Source organism: Lemur catta, chromosome 20 (genome assembly GCF_020740605.2).
Source record: "Lemur catta isolate mLemCat1 chromosome 20, mLemCat1.pri, whole genome shotgun sequence".
In the NCBI taxonomy this organism is placed as follows: Eukaryota; Metazoa; Chordata; class Mammalia; order Primates; family Lemuridae; genus Lemur; species Lemur catta.
The window spans coordinates 2,542,094-2,557,093 of NC_059147.1; the positions used below are offsets into that span (position 1 = coordinate 2,542,094).

A 15,000-nucleotide genomic window follows, 5' to 3' on the forward strand; every position below is an offset into this window, starting at 1 on the left:
CATCGTGGGGACGCCGAGACAAACACCCCCCCCGCCCGCCCACGCGGCGCAGGGGGGGATGCCTCTTCAGCTTACCCGCCTCGACCCCCCCCTTCATCAGCCCAAGCAAACTGCTCGGGAGGAGCGTACCCAACGCGGCGGACGCTGCAGCGGCCACCAGAGGGGGACGCCGGGAACGAGGACGACAACCACCACTCGGTTTTTCGGGCACCTTGGGGAACGGCCCGGTGCGCTCCAGGGGCACCGCAAAAGGGCCACGCAAGACCCAGCAGCCGCGCGCCAAACGGGGCGCGCGCGACCGGGCGGGCGGGACGCCCCTCCCCATCCGTCGCGGGGAGGGGTGACCCCGGCCAGGCAACGGCCCACAAAGGGCGAGCGAGGGCTGCCCGCTGCGTCACAACAGGACCCACGACCCCCCCCGCCCAACGCCAGGAGGCCGAGGGCGGGGCGAGCGAGGGCGGGCCGGATAGTCTCGCACCCGGCGCCTCCCACCCACCGCCCACAGGCGGGCGGTGGAGAGGCTAGGTGCCCGCGGGCAGAACGAGAAGAGCGGCCCCCATTCACCACGAATGGGCCCGTCCCTCGCCTGGCACGCGGCTTAAGGCCCGGGAGAGCGCGACGTCACCACATCGATCAGGCCCCGTAGGACGGGGGAAGGGTCGGGGAGGCCAGTCAGGCCAGCGAGGACAGCGATCAGAGGAGCCCGCTTCAGCCTCGCCGGCCCCCGTCTCCGGAGGAGGGCGGCAGACAACCCAGACACGAAGACCGCCTGACACGCAACGGCACAGAAGCCAGCTGGGTAAGGGGGAGGATTGCCGCAAACGCCCCCCGGGGCGCCGTCCCTCGAGGGGCCAGAGACCAACCCAAGAGGGCGAGCAGCCCCGCCGGGACACTCCGACGCCCTAAGAGCCGGCGCGCGGGCCCAGGCGGTCGAGCTCAAAGGGAACACGGCAGGGCGCCGGGTCACCAGGAACCCGGAACCCTGTCGCCGTGCGGAGGCCCAACCCCTCCGGCGACAGTCACCGGAGGACAGCGTGTCAGCACTAACCTGGCGGCGGAAGATGACGATATGAGGTGATCAAAAACACGGTGCAGGGTGGCGGGGACCGAGCCACTTGACCACGCCTGCCCCTACGACACTCGACACGGCCACCTGTCCCCAGCAGGTGCCCAGGGCCAGCAGACGAGGGGCACTCAGGGACATCTGGTCGACCCCCAGGACCCGCGGACCACTCCCCCCCCCCCCCCCCCGTGGCGTAGAGGGTCGGGGAGGCCCTCGCCGGGCACGCGCGCCACCCCGGCCCCCGCACGGGGACTCGTGGAGGAGAGAACATCGGGACGGGACCGCCGCGGCCCGACAGGGGTCGCCCTCGCCGGCCACCCGCGCCACCCGGGCGGGGCCCGGTCCCCGGTCCCCGGCCCCAGCACAGGGGGGACTCATGGAGGAGAAAACATCGGGACGGGACCGCTGCGGCCCGACAGGGGTCGCCCTCGCCGGCCACCCGCGCCGCCCAGGGCCCGGTCCGTGCCCCCAGAGTAGGACTCGGAAGAAGCCACGGACGACTGGGATCCCGCGAGGGACCCAGCCACCCGTGCCACTCACAGGGCTGTCCCTGCCTCTTGAGCGGGACCCAGGGAAAAGCGGCAGGAAAGGCGAGGCCGTGGGAGAGGGAGAGGGACAGGCATGCACGGGACGGCGGCCGTTCGCCGGACACCCTCCTCTCCCGTCCACGTGCGCCGTCTCCTTCCTGTCCCCGCGGGGCGGGGAGGGTCTTGCCAGAGCGGCCACAGCGTGCTGGTCGACCCGCCCGGGCAGCCCCGCCAGCCCCGCCAGCCCCGCCAGCCGCCTGGCCGGCTGAGCCCGGAAGCGCGGCGACAACGTCCTCCTACGACAGCCCTGCGGGCCCAAGCTTCGCCTCACAGACGTCCCAGCCGGCGTCCCGGCACGAGCCAGATGGCCCTGAGAAGGCTGCTTGCTTCCCGGAACCCAGCCTCCGTCACAGCGGGGACTGTCCCCTGCTTTGCCTGCCGCACCGAAGATTCAGAGGACAAGAGCCTTCTAGAAAAGCGGCCGCCAGGTGGAGCCCGACCACAACCGGCGCCAGCCACCAGAGGTCTGCTGCAAATCACGGGGCAACCCTCCGGAGCCCATCATTTCAGAGTCCAGAAGGTCCCCCGAGGGCATCAAACACAGTCCCCCCTACTCCCCACGGAAGCCATCGACAGAGGACGGGTCAGTCTAGGGCCACACCACCCTGAACGCGCCCGATCTCGCCTGATCGGGGAAGCTAGGCAGGCCCCAGCGTGGCTAGCACTGGGATCAAAGAAAGGATGGGTCGACCCGACCACCGAAATCGTCCACCAAACCCGTCTCTGCACAGACCACGACATAGCCGAGAGACAGACAGGCAGACCCAGAAAGAGGGAAAGAGAGAAAGGAAAAGAAGAGAGAGAGAAGAGACAGAGAAACGGAGAGAGAAAGTCAGAAAGAAGAAAACAGTGAATAAGAAAAGACAGGAAGCGGGGGGAGAAAGGAAAAGGAAAAGGAAGGAAGGGAAGGCGATAGGAAACACAGAAAGACAGAAGGAAAGAAGAAATAAGGAAAGAAAAGACAGGCAGAAAGAAAGAGAACGAGAGGACGGAAGGAAGGAAGGAGAAAGAAAGAGGGAAAGAAAGAAAAGAAGAGAAAAAGAAAGGAAATTAAAAGAGAAAAAGAAACAAGAATACGGAAAGAGGGAAAGAGAAAAAGATAGAGAGAAGGAAGGAGAGAGAGAGAGAGAGAGAGAGAGAGAGAGAGAAAGCAGAGAAAGACACAGAGAGAAAGAAGGAAGGAAGAACGGAAAGACAGAAAGAAGGAAGGAGAGAGAAAGGAGAGAATGAGAAAGAAGGAAGGTAGGAAAGCAGAAAGGGGGAAGAAAGATGGAAAAAAGAGAGACAGAAAGACAGGATAACAGGAGCAAGGAAGAAAGGAAAGAAAAATGGAAAGAAATGGAAGGAAGGAAGGAAGGAAGGAAGGAAGGAAGGAAGGAAGGAAGGAAGGAAGGAAGGAAGGAAGGAAAGACTCGGCCGGGCACGCTGGCTCACGCCTGTAATCCTAGCACTCTGGGAGGCCGAGGCGGGCGGATCGTTTGAGCTCAGGAGTTCGCGACCAGCCTGAGCAAGAGCGAGACTCCCGTCTCTACTAAAAAGAGAAAAAAAATTATACGGACAGCTAAACACACACACACACACACACGCACACACACACACACACGCACCACACACACACACACACACACACACACACACACACACACACACACACACACACACACACCCCGGGTCATAACTCTGTAGTCCGCGTGAGTGAGGCCCGGACAGTGCTAGTAGCTTTCCAAGTGGTCAAAAAGAATGCACAATAACTGGACTGTGGCCCGTCTGGACGCTGTAAAGGCCCACTTGAAAACTTACGCTCGCTCGCTAGGTGACCGACGTCCGCTTGACCTGTGTCTGTAACTGGAAATATGTACCTTGCAGAGATAAAAACAAAGCAACTAACTTGTAACTAAGTGTTTAAACTTTCCAGCTGCCCGTTGTGCTTGCTTAACGCCTGAAAGAACGTTCCTTAATTGGTGCTATCTGTTTCTGTAAACCTGCTCACTTAAAGACTGTCACCGAAACGGGGCCCGAGGCTGGTCCCAGACCCCACAGCTGTGGAGTAGGTGGTATAATGTTGTTTCAACCGCCGCCGTGCCTAAAGGCACGTAGCCTAAAGTCACGTAGCTGTAGCTTAGGATAGTATGAAACCTTCCTGGTTTTTTTCGGCTCAGGGCCATTCTCTGTACCCGCACCCTAACAGGGCAGGGGGGTGGTCGCCGGTCAGCTAATAAAGACTCATGACTTGGCTCAATTCGGTCTCTAGGTGGTCCTGTCTCGCACTCCGTACCATAACAGACGCCCTATCGGTTCAACCCAGCTCTGAAGGAAAGAAATGCCGAGCGTTCCACTAGCTGGAGGAAGGCAGAACGCACCTCTGCCTTCCTCTGAGGGCACGTCTGAGTGAAGGGGTCTTTCCCCCTGCCCGCCACCCCAACCCCCTCATCCCGGACCATACCACACCCGGCCTCGGCCTCCTCGGCCCGCCCCACCGGGCCCCATCACGGCCTCTGGAGCCCGGGCTCTCTCTCCCGGCACTGCTCCCCGCCCCCACCCCGGGACCTGAGATCCAGGGCCTCTGACTCCCAGGCCTCCCAGCTGTCTTGACTTACAGACTCAGTGTCTGCTCTGCCGGAGGGACCTCTTGCTGCGGGGCTTCTCGGGCTGACCCTCCGGGACCCAGGTGGCTCTCGGTGGCTGCATCTGAGGCCGAGCCATCCTGGCCTCGGCCACCCGTCTAACGGGCGCCCCCCCATCCGCGTGGCCACCCGCGTCAGGTTTCGGTGCTGTAGTGCCACCCTGCCTCCCTTCCGGGGGGAATCCCACGCTGCCGTGGGCCCATTATGACCAAGAAGCTGCACCTGTGGGTCTGCCCCGTTTCCCCCCCCTCCACACACACACACACACACACACACACACACACACACACACACACACACACACGTCACCCCCCAGTCCCCCCACAGTGGTTAGGAAGAAGGCAAAACTTCCTGGTACAAGGGTTGAACTGAAGGGGCGAGTGAGTGGCCACCTGGCAGGGGCATCCCATCAGATGGCTGAAGAAGTCAGACGCCGCCGAGTGCAGAAATGTCACGGAACTTGGGGTGCCACTGCCCTGCTGAGATAGGGCCGGGGCAGGCTTTAAAAGGCTAAAATTCTCCCTGCCTTTGGTACGTTGATACAGAACCCACGGTCCTTTCTAATTTTTGATTCCCGGAGAGGCAGGAAGTATTCCGAACGGCCACGCCATGGCTTTTCTAAATTGCCCACAAGGCCTTCTCCGACCCAGCGGGACAGGGCTTTGCTTTGGTGTTACATCGTGGTAAAAGAGACATCTCACAGCAGTGACCGTGTCCATCGACTTCGTCGGCGCGCTCAGGCTCGCAGTCCCACTTTTCAGACAAGCCTGGATGGCTACTCCGAGTCACTCTTTGCCAAAGGCCAGCCACTCCCCCCCCCCCCCCCCCCCGCCTCGCATCTCCCATTTGGCCACCGCAACCCTTCATCCCCGTGAAGTGTGCTCCTGTCTGTACACCTACTCCGTCGGCGGGTGGGGGGGAGGGGGCCGGAGCAGGCCCACCACCTTGAGTGTGTGGAACAGGGCTGAGGATTTCCTAAGGGAAGAAAGAGGGTGGGGAGAGCGAGAGAGCTGCTCCTCCTCCTCCTCCTCCTCCTCCTCCTCCTCGTGAAACTCGCAGATGATTGAGGATAAACAGGCCTGCACGGGAGGGAGGGAGGGAGGGAGGGTGCCGAGTCTGCACTACAGAAAATGGCCTTGTGGGGGGGGGGGCGGGGCGGGGAAGAGGGCAGAAAGCTTTTCCGTCTTTTTAAAACTTCCCCCAGGCTTTTGGGAACTTACAGCCTGGCCTGCATCCCTGAGGCACGTTAACTCTTTGGTTATAACTCCAGGTGGCCCCCCAGGGTGGGCGGCCCACGGAGTCCACAGGCTTTCTTCTCAGCAGAGACGGGGGGGGGGGGGGCCACGGGACGATTAGAACGGTTAACTGCAGTAATTGCCTGAAGCTGAGAACCAACCCTCCCTCCTTTAAAACCTCTGTATTTCTGCCTAGGCCTATGTTCAGGAAATTTGGGGGTTTGAGACTGAGAAGCTCTACCCTATTTATTTCCTCCTCTGCCAGCAAAGTAGACTCTCTCTTTCCTTACTCCTCATACCGCTTGTCCTCGTTATTCGGCCTCGTGGACAAGCGGCTGAGCTTTTCGGTAGCCAGTCCACACCCCAGGGTGGAGGGGTCCAGTCCACCCCTGTCCAGACCTGGGCCCTTCCTGCCTCCTTCCCAAGAGGATCTGCTTGGCAGCCCAGCCCCCTCGGACTGGGCCACAAGGAGGACACAAAGTGAGGACCCAGCCCCCCACGGTAGTGGCGGTGGCAGTTCTCCAAGGGTTCGGGGCTTTGGCTGACGCAGGAGACGGAGGGGGACTGATTTCTTTAGCGCCCACCCCGCCCCCAAGTGACCGACCTACGCTCCCTCCCCTCCCCCGTGCGCCGGGCCGCGGCCCCGAGGCAGGCCGGGAAGCGGCAGCTCGCGGGGCGGGGTCGCGGCTGAAAGCGGTTCCGCCCGCGAGAAGTCCGAGGCGGCTACGTGCGAACGCGCACGCGCACGCGCACGCGCAGTCAGCGCGTTGAGTCGGGGCGGGGGCGGGGGGGGGGGCGTGGCAAACGGCGGAAGGGCCCCGCCGGGGGCACGGCCACCTGTGCGGCCGGCCGGGCTAGGGGGTTTCCTCTTGGGCCGGGAGCTCGTTCCCCGCCCCCAGGCCGCAGGCAATCTCGAGGGGGCAGAAGCACGACTGGCTGGGCACCTCCTCGGGCGAAGCGGTCGCGGTGGCTGGGTGACGTGGGGCCGAGACGAGTCTCGTTCTGGGAGCGGCACCTCCCCCACGCGCCTCTCCTCTTGGGCCTTTCCGCCCGGGCTCCGGCCCCAGGGGAGGGGAGGAGTGGGGGCAGGGAGACGACCTCAGGGAGGGGCCGGACCAACCGAAGGAAAGCTGTTCGTGAACTCGTGTATCTTTCCCAGGGAAACACCATTTCTGGAGTGTATGAACTAAAATAAAATCTTAAGCCGCCCTCCGCCCGCCACCGCCTGCGTCAGACCCGTCCCGTGGTTGGCCCAGGGAACCCTAGAAAAACCTTTAAACCTGAGCTGCTGCCCTCAAGGACAGGGGAGGTCAGACACCCCTCCCTGATGGAGTCAGTTTTTGTCACAATGAGATACTGAATGCCCGACGGGCCTAAGGCCGGGCAAGACCAAGCTTAACGCATGCATATCTAGCAGGCCAACCGTTTACTGAACTACAGAGCACTTGAGTTTGGGGTAAACTGTCCCAGTGGCTTGTCTGTGATTAGCAGACATCCTTGTCTTAACTGAAAACGTGATGCAAAGCCTTTAGGCAGAGGTTCATTTATGTCATCGATTGCAAATCAAAGAATCTTTAAACCCAGCTGCAAACCCGTAAACACCGCGCCCCCCCCCTCCCCAACTGCCAGATGTCCTGCCTTTGGAGGCCAGACCGATGTACCCCTTCCGTGTATCGATTTGTGATTTTTACATGTAATTCCTGTCTCCCTAAAATGTAGGAAGCCAAACCGTAACCCGCCCCGCCGCCACGGGTCCGCTCGCTCGAGGCTTCTTGGGTGTAGCTCTCTGGGCCACGATCACGGACGTTGGGCTCGGAATAAAACTCTCTAAATTATTTTGCAGTGCAGTGATTCGGGGTTCTTTTCCATCGACGAGTCCATCGTGTTCACATTATTTTAGCCGTGGGAGCTTTTTCTTTTATAGTATGTCTGATCCCGATCGCTAGCCAGGTATTCATTGGTAATTTTGGTTGGCGGTGGTGCTCAAGCTTGTCTTCGTACATCCCAAATTGGCGTAAGCCACCGTGAATCTGTTTTACACCTTCCAAGAGCTAGCGCTTATTGCCGTATCATAACCAGGGCTCTCACGGCAATTTTTCCTTCTTTTTTTTCTTTTTTTCTTTTGACAGGCTCTCACTCTGTTTCCCACACTAAAGTGCAGTAGCATCATCGTTGCTCACTGCAACTTCAGACTCCTGGCCTCAAGCGAGCCTTTCGCCTAGGCTTCCCAAAGTGCTAGGATGGAGTTTTATTTTTCTCTGTGACACCCTGGGAGGAAATATCTTTTAGGGTCACGGGGTCAGAAATTTAGATCTCTTCTTTGAACTCATGGTAGGGGCTAATTGGGATTTTCAGTGGGTACACATAGGCCACTTGTAATTTCACCAGTACTCCCCATTGCTTGTCATCTATTCAGGCGGTGAACTCTTATCTCTTTCCCTATCATCTACTGTGCAAACGGGTTGGCCACAAGGATAATTTGAATATCAGATTCAGAGCACAAATAATTAAGGTCCTGTAGCGTTAATAAGTAAAAGGGGCCACATACAAACCTGTGGAAGTCTGTGTCCATTCTTTTTTTTTTTTTTTTTTTTTTTTTCCCCGAGACAGAGTCTCACTCTGTTGCCCGGGCTACAGTGAGTGCCGTGGTGTCAGCCTACCTCACAGCAACCTCAGACTCCTGGGCTCAGTCGATCCTCCTGCCTCAGCCTCCCGAGGAGCTGGGACTACAGGCATGCGCCACCATGCCCGGCTATTTTTTCCTATCTATTTTTAGTTGTCTGACTAATTTCCTCCTATATTTTTAGTAGAGATGGGGGGGGGGGGGTGTCTCACTCTTGCTCGGGCTGGTCTCGAACTCCTGACCTTGAGCGATCCTCCCACCTCGGCCTCCCAGAGTGCTAGGTTTACAGGCCTGCCTGAGGCAACGCGCCCGGCCTGTGTCCATTCTTTAATGTTGTGTGTCGCTCAGTTATGAAAAGGCAAGGGAACATAAAATCCGAGTTTTAGGGATAACTTACAGGCTCGGTATTCTTCCCCCCCACCCCCCACCCCACCCCCGGCATCCTCTAAGCCTATGTGAATATCAAGGAGGGTAAAAAAAACCCAGTGTTCTCAGTTCAGGGCCCGACATCTGTGTCCAGAGTAAAAATTGAGCGTCCTATTACACCTTTATTTCCCTTTGGTCTGCTAAGGCCCAACTCGGCAAAGAGGTCACCGTTTATTCTCTTTGCTAAAATCACACGTGCCCTAGTCTGTCTGCTTTGTCTCCTTTAGGGATAATCATCCAAACTTACCCGGGCCCCTCACAGCCTCATGACAATAGGCCTCCTTGGTTTACTGAAATAGAAAATACCGGCTCATCAGCAATGTTTGATCGGTTGCTTCAGAAACAAACGTTGCTCTGCTTTCTTTACTATGTTTTTTTTTTTTTTTTTTTTTTTTTTTCCTTCTTTCTTCCATCAGACCCAATCCGATATAGGTGGGAGAGAAGGTAACCGGAGCCTCTTGAAAAACCGAAGTGAACCAAAGCGAGCTCACAGATTCAGATAGAAATCAGGAGGAAGAAAAATTGGGAGATAACATAGATTTTTCTGTCCAGCGGGTGTTCTCTCACTTAAATTTTACCAGAAGCGTTAGGTAGGGTGAGGATAATTGTGACAAACAGTGTTCTCCTTGGACAGATAAGGAGGAGGCAGGCTCAGAGTGACGAGTAACCGGGGCCCAAATATATCGCTAATGAGCATCATAGTGTGTTCCCGGGTTACACTGTTTTGTGAGGCTCAAAAGGTTTGGGGTGCGCGTGCGCGGGCATCCGTGTGCGTCCGCCATCCTAGGTGTTCCAGTAAAACCGATGTAAGGTAGGATTTCCCATACCTTCGGTGATTTCATGTCCTGCAGGAACATAATGTTCCGGGATCAGGTTTTTATTCTGCCTTCTGTGCCTCATGCTCAACATGCCTGTGGCTTTACAGCCGAGACTTGCTCAGGAGGAGCCTATTCTCATCTTCTGGGAGGTTCTACTAATCTTTAAAAGACAAGGACGTAGGAAGATGATCCTATAACAACGACTGTGACCACGATGACAGGCTTACCGCTTGCCACGCGAGCTTCTGTGTGCTTTGCCTGCATTCGCTTTTTCACTCTGCACCATATCCCTGTGGGGTAGGCACCATTATTTCCCCATTTGCAGATGAAGAGGCTGAGGCACAAGGGGATCTATGACTCCCCGAGTTACCGGAAACGGAGTGTCATCCAGGTAGCCGGTCCAGGCCCCCTGGGTCTGCAGCCACTCTGCCGTGCTGATTCTGAGCCTGACCATTTCGTCACCGGTGGCTCCCTGAGAACCTTGACTCGGCCCCCTTCCTCGGTTGAGTTGGGAAACGTATCCATGTGTGTGTTATTTCTCTCCCTCCCTCTCCCTCCTCCCCCGCCTCCGTTTTAGTTTTTATTTATTTATTTATTTATTTATTTATTTGTTTGTTTGTTTGTTTGTTTGTTTGTTTGTTTGTTTTGAAAAGTGCATAGAACGATGAAAGCTTTAAAAGTAGGAAAAACCTTACAGAATAAATAAGGACACAAAGAAAGAAGACATCCAGGCCGGGCGCGGTGGCTCACGCCTGTCATCCTAGCACTCTGGGAGGCCGAGGCGGGAGGATCGTTTGAGCTCAGGAGTTCGAGACCAGCCTGAGCAAGAGCGAGACCCCGTCTCTACTAAAAATAGAAAGAAATTATCTGGCCAACTGAAAATATATATACATAAAAATTAGCCGGGCATGGTGGCGCATGTCTGTAGTCCCAGCTACTCGGGAGGCTGAGGCAGTAGGATCGCTTAAGCCCAGGAGTGTGAGGTTGCTGTGAGCTAGCTAGGCTGACGCCACGGCACTCACTCTAGCCCGGGCAATAAAGTGAGACTCTGTCTCAAAAAAAAAAAAAAAGAAAGAAAGAAAGAAGACATCTGTGTACGACAGTGCAATGTGTTTGTGTTTTAAGTCGTGGTGTTACAAAAGAGTCCAAAAGGTTAAAAAAGAAAAAAAAAAAAAAAAAAAAGGAAAGGAAAGAAAAGGAAAAGGAAAAGGAAAAAAAAAAAAAAAACAACGTGGGAAAGTTTATGAAGTGAAAACACTTACAGTAAGCTAAGGTTAATGTATGACTGAAGAAAGAAATTTCTGAAGGTAAATGTCGTGTGTGGCCTAAGCGTCCGGGGTTTATAAAAAGCTACGGTAACGTCCTAGGCCTTCACATTCACTCACCACTCACCGCTAACTCACAGACTCACCCAGAGCGACCTCCCGCCCGCCCTGCGAGCTCCATTCACCGCGAGTGCCCTGGCCGGGTAGGTGTCCCACTGCACAAAAACCTATCAGACCGCGTTTCTTCCACTATTATAAGTAGTCGTACATTCTTTTAGGACCGTAGCCGTAGGGTACACCTCCAGGCATAGTTACAGGGTGGGAGAGGAGGGAAGAGGCCATTCTTCACGTATCGTTGGGTAGCACGGGGGCAGGGGAGGCAGTTTCCTCCTGCTCCTCCTCGTCCCCCTTCTCCCTTGTTTTGCTTCTTCCTTGTTTTCTCTTTGTTCCTCTCCCAGTTCCCCCTTCCATCGTCTTGACGGATTTGGATGAGACGTAGACATTTTCCATGTCAGGCTTTACTCATACCGAGGGAGTAGGAGAAAAGTAAGCCGCCTACCATGACACAAGGGAACGGAAGTTTGTGAGCCGTTGACTGCTGTGGCATTCTGACACTTGGTGTTTTTCAGGACATTCTATATTTCTGCTATCCCACTAGAATGTATCCCCTTGATCACTACCGTGTACCCCCATCCCAGCTTTTTCGTGAGCCACCCTCAACGGCCGTGACAATGTGGTGCGGGGACTCCCCTCCGTCTGGTGCCTCACACTCGCACATTTGGGGTTTCGTATCAGGATAGCAAAGTGATCGCCTTTCAATAACCTGGCTGGCCACGGTGGCTCATGCCTGTGACCCCAGGCAACTTGGGAGGCAGAGACGGGAGCGTGACTTGAGCCCAGCAGCCGGAGACCAGCCTGGGTAACACGATGAGACCTCGTCTCTACCAAGAAAATATAAAAAAAGAAAAATTATGCCGGGTGTGGCAGCACAGCATTTGCCTAGAGTCCCAGCTACTCAGAAGGCCGAGGCAGAGAGGATCACTTGAGCCCTGGATTTGGAGCTTGCCGTGAGCTACAATCAGGCCAAGGCGGCCTGGCTGGGAGAGGACAGAGTGAAAGGAATCCTGTCTCAAAAAAAAAAAAAAAAAAAAGGAAAAGAAAAAAAAGAAAAAAGAAAAGAGGAAAGAAAGTAAAAACAAAACAAGACCGATAAGACAGCTTAGAAGTCTCGGTGTTACCGAAAGCTGGGCCACTTGCCCACGAGGCCAAATAAGGAGGACAAGCTGTGTGACGAGGAAGGAAAGAGAGAGTCTATTTTGCCGGTAAAGGAGGAAATAAGGTAGACCTTCCCATCTCAAGCCCCCAGATTTCCCGAACATAGGGCTAGGCAGAAATAGAGAGCTTTTAAAGGGCGCGCGGGGGGGTGGGTGGGTGGGAGCCTGTGGTCCTCAGCTTTAGCAACGATTGCGGTTAATGATTTCAATCGTCCAGGCTCTGCCAAAAACAAAGCCTGTGAACTCTGTGAACTCTGCCGGCCGCCCACCTGGGGGGCAGGGGACCACTTGGGAGTTTTAAGAAAAGATTTAACCTGCCTTGGGGACGTAGGCCAGACGACGAGTTCCCAAAAGTTGGTGGGGGGGGGGGGGGAGGAGAGGGTAAAAGGACAGAACATCTTTCCGTCCTTTTTTGGTTTCTTCTTTTTTCCCCCCTAGGTACCAAAAGATAGGAGCCCGATGCCGAAAAGAAATAGGTAAGGGCGCCCACGTGCACACGCAGAGATATACCATCGAATACGTCGTGTTGACAGTGTTTCTGAGTCGGGGAAACCGGAAGATGATGGGGAAGTATCACGAGCAACTTCGTATTTCTCCCAGGACGGGAAAATGGACCCGAAGAGAAAAATGCATCGCTCTCGGCGTAGGATAAAAAGCTACATCTTGTTATATAATACGAGGCATTCTGTGCTTTAAATTTTTATCCGAGATGATATTCAGTAAGCCTAAAAAACAAGATAAAACGGAAACAAACAAAAGGGCAAACAACAACAACAACAACAACAACAACAACAAAAGAACTACGGGCAGAGGCCTATGGTCCCGGGAGGAGGGAGGGAGCGGGAGGAGGGGCGCCTCCCGCAGACAACAGGGCGGGTGGGCGGAGACCCGCCAGAGGCTAGGGCTGCCTCGGGCGGGGCCCAGAGCTGCGGGCCCAGGAAGAAGAGAGTGGGACCGGACCGTGCTCTACTCCCCGCGGCTGATCCGAACCACGCCCCGCCCTCCACCCACCCACACACACACACACACACACACACACACACACACACACACACACACCACACAAAACCCCCACCCCACCCCCACCCCCGCCCGGGGAGTCAGCTCTTAAACTCCCAACGTCACCTGACTTTCCCCGATCCCGATCCCGATGGCTGATCAAAGTGGCCGCTAGGTGACACCCGACAACCGGTGCCAGTGTCAGCCTGAAAAGAAGGGACCCTATGACGGGGGTGGGGAGGGGTGGGGGTGGGGCGCACAGTGGGCGGCCCGGCCAGCTCCCCTTCCTCCTTGGAGCGGATCGGATCATCTGGAACTTGGAACTTTATCCCGAGAGGAGAGAGTGACACTGGGTGTGTGCTAGAAGCCGGAGGGTTGGGACAGGGACCTACCCGAGAGAGAAGTAGAGTACAGGGAGTTTCAGAGTTGACCCACTCACGATCTCAAGGCCCGGTCAGTACAAGCGTGGCAATATCTGTCACTGTGGAATGAACACTTGGTACCAAAGACCTTTGTCTCTGCTGGCCCCCTGTGCCCAGGGGGGCACGTGGCCAGAATCTGACATCCTAAATGTCTTCTTAGAAAGAATTTGGGGGTGGGGGCGGGGGCGGGGGCGAGGGCGAGAGACAGAAAAAGAAAAGAAAGGGGCAAGAAACGGCTGCCACAAAACTATCAGAACAGATAAGCGATCGATGGGGCCTATCCGGTGACGTTCTTTCCCTACCCAGAGACCGACTTAACATAGCTGGTGTCACTGCAGTCGGGCCACGTTCCGGTGGACACGGAGAGTCGAGGGAGAGCCGGGGATAGACTCTCACGCTCCGCACCGTCTCTCGTGGCAGCGGGAAGGCGGAGGGTGGCTGAGGGTTCTATGCTCCTTTATCACACACCGTCAGGTCAGGTAAAATGGCGGACAGATTTCCAATGTTTCGAGAAAGGAAGAGCACTCACTCGTGCAGGCCATCTACGTGTACGTGGGAGAGTGTCCCCGAGAGTGGCTTTAAGAGCCGGGATGTGCCTAGGCCGAGAAGGTACACGGTCCCGAGTGGGAACGGTCCGTCCCATAGAGTCAGTCGGTAGGAGGCCACCTGTCGAGATGGAACTCCCCCCCCCCCACCGCCACCGTCTTCCCCTTCCGCTCCCCCCCACCCCCGCACCCGCACCCGCACCCCAGAGCGCACAGACTCAGAACGGAGTCACTGGGTGCCAGTGCCCCGCCCGGGTGCTGCATCATTCAACCGAACTGGGAAACAGGTGGGCTTTCGGACCCTCGGGAGGGAGCTTCACGGCGGGCGGACAGATCAGAAGGGGCCCGGCTCCCTTGAGTGGGCAGGCTGGGGACGGTCGGTGGGGACCCTTGAGGCAACGTCGGGGACGATCTATGTGGCGGTCCGAAGCTAGCGTCTGAGAAATCGTCCCGAAAGAATGATGGCGTACACAGATCCCCTCCGTTCAAGAAGCGAGCTTCATTTCTAGAGGAGGGCCACCCACGCGGGGGAACCGTAGGCTTCCCGTAGACATTCTCTTCAAAAGGGTATTCACTCGGTGGAGTGAAAATCCGAAGATCGCTGTCTTCTGACACAGCTGCAGAGAAAAGACGGCACCCAAATCAATGAAACACACACCTCCTCCCATCTGAACGAGCGCTCCGGACGGTCACGTAGGGAGAGCGACGGGCTCTCTCCCCACCCTGTGGTCTTCTACCTTTTGTTGCGGTTTTTTCCTTCAGTGGATAGAGGAAGAGACACGGGGGGGGGGGGGAGGGTCGCAGCCGGCCCGCGAGTGGGTTTATTATCCTCTGCGAGTACCAACACACGCCACCACCTAAGTGAAGGAACACGCCCGCGTCCCATGTCATGTGGCTCAATGCCTGGCAGATACTAGTCTTTGCAGACGTCTTCGTGACCGACAGGACGTCGCCTTAGACACGGACACATCTTGTTCCCCCCCCCCCCCCCCGAGGCTATAGGCGATTCTGTACCTCCTCGGGGTCAGGGCACGGTCTGCCTAGGCACCTACAACACGTGATGGCTCCGCCATGAGAACGAACTCCCGTGGCACGGGGGTGGGTGGGGGGGTCGGGTGC

General features: G+C 56.6%; 1 long non-coding RNA gene across 1 annotated transcript; it reads right to left on the bottom strand.

Annotated features, from left to right (window-relative positions):
• Positions 1 to 11,141: 11,141 nt before the first annotated feature.
• On the bottom strand, positions 11,142 to 11,501 carry LOC123625133. The gene is made up of 2 exons (XR_006730409.1): positions 11,465 to 11,501; positions 11,142 to 11,196 (listed from the first exon to the last, which is right to left on the bottom strand). It is a non-coding gene; the product is annotated as an uncharacterized LOC123625133 (long non-coding RNA).
• Between the last annotated feature and the right edge of the window lie 3,499 nt (positions 11,502 to 15,000).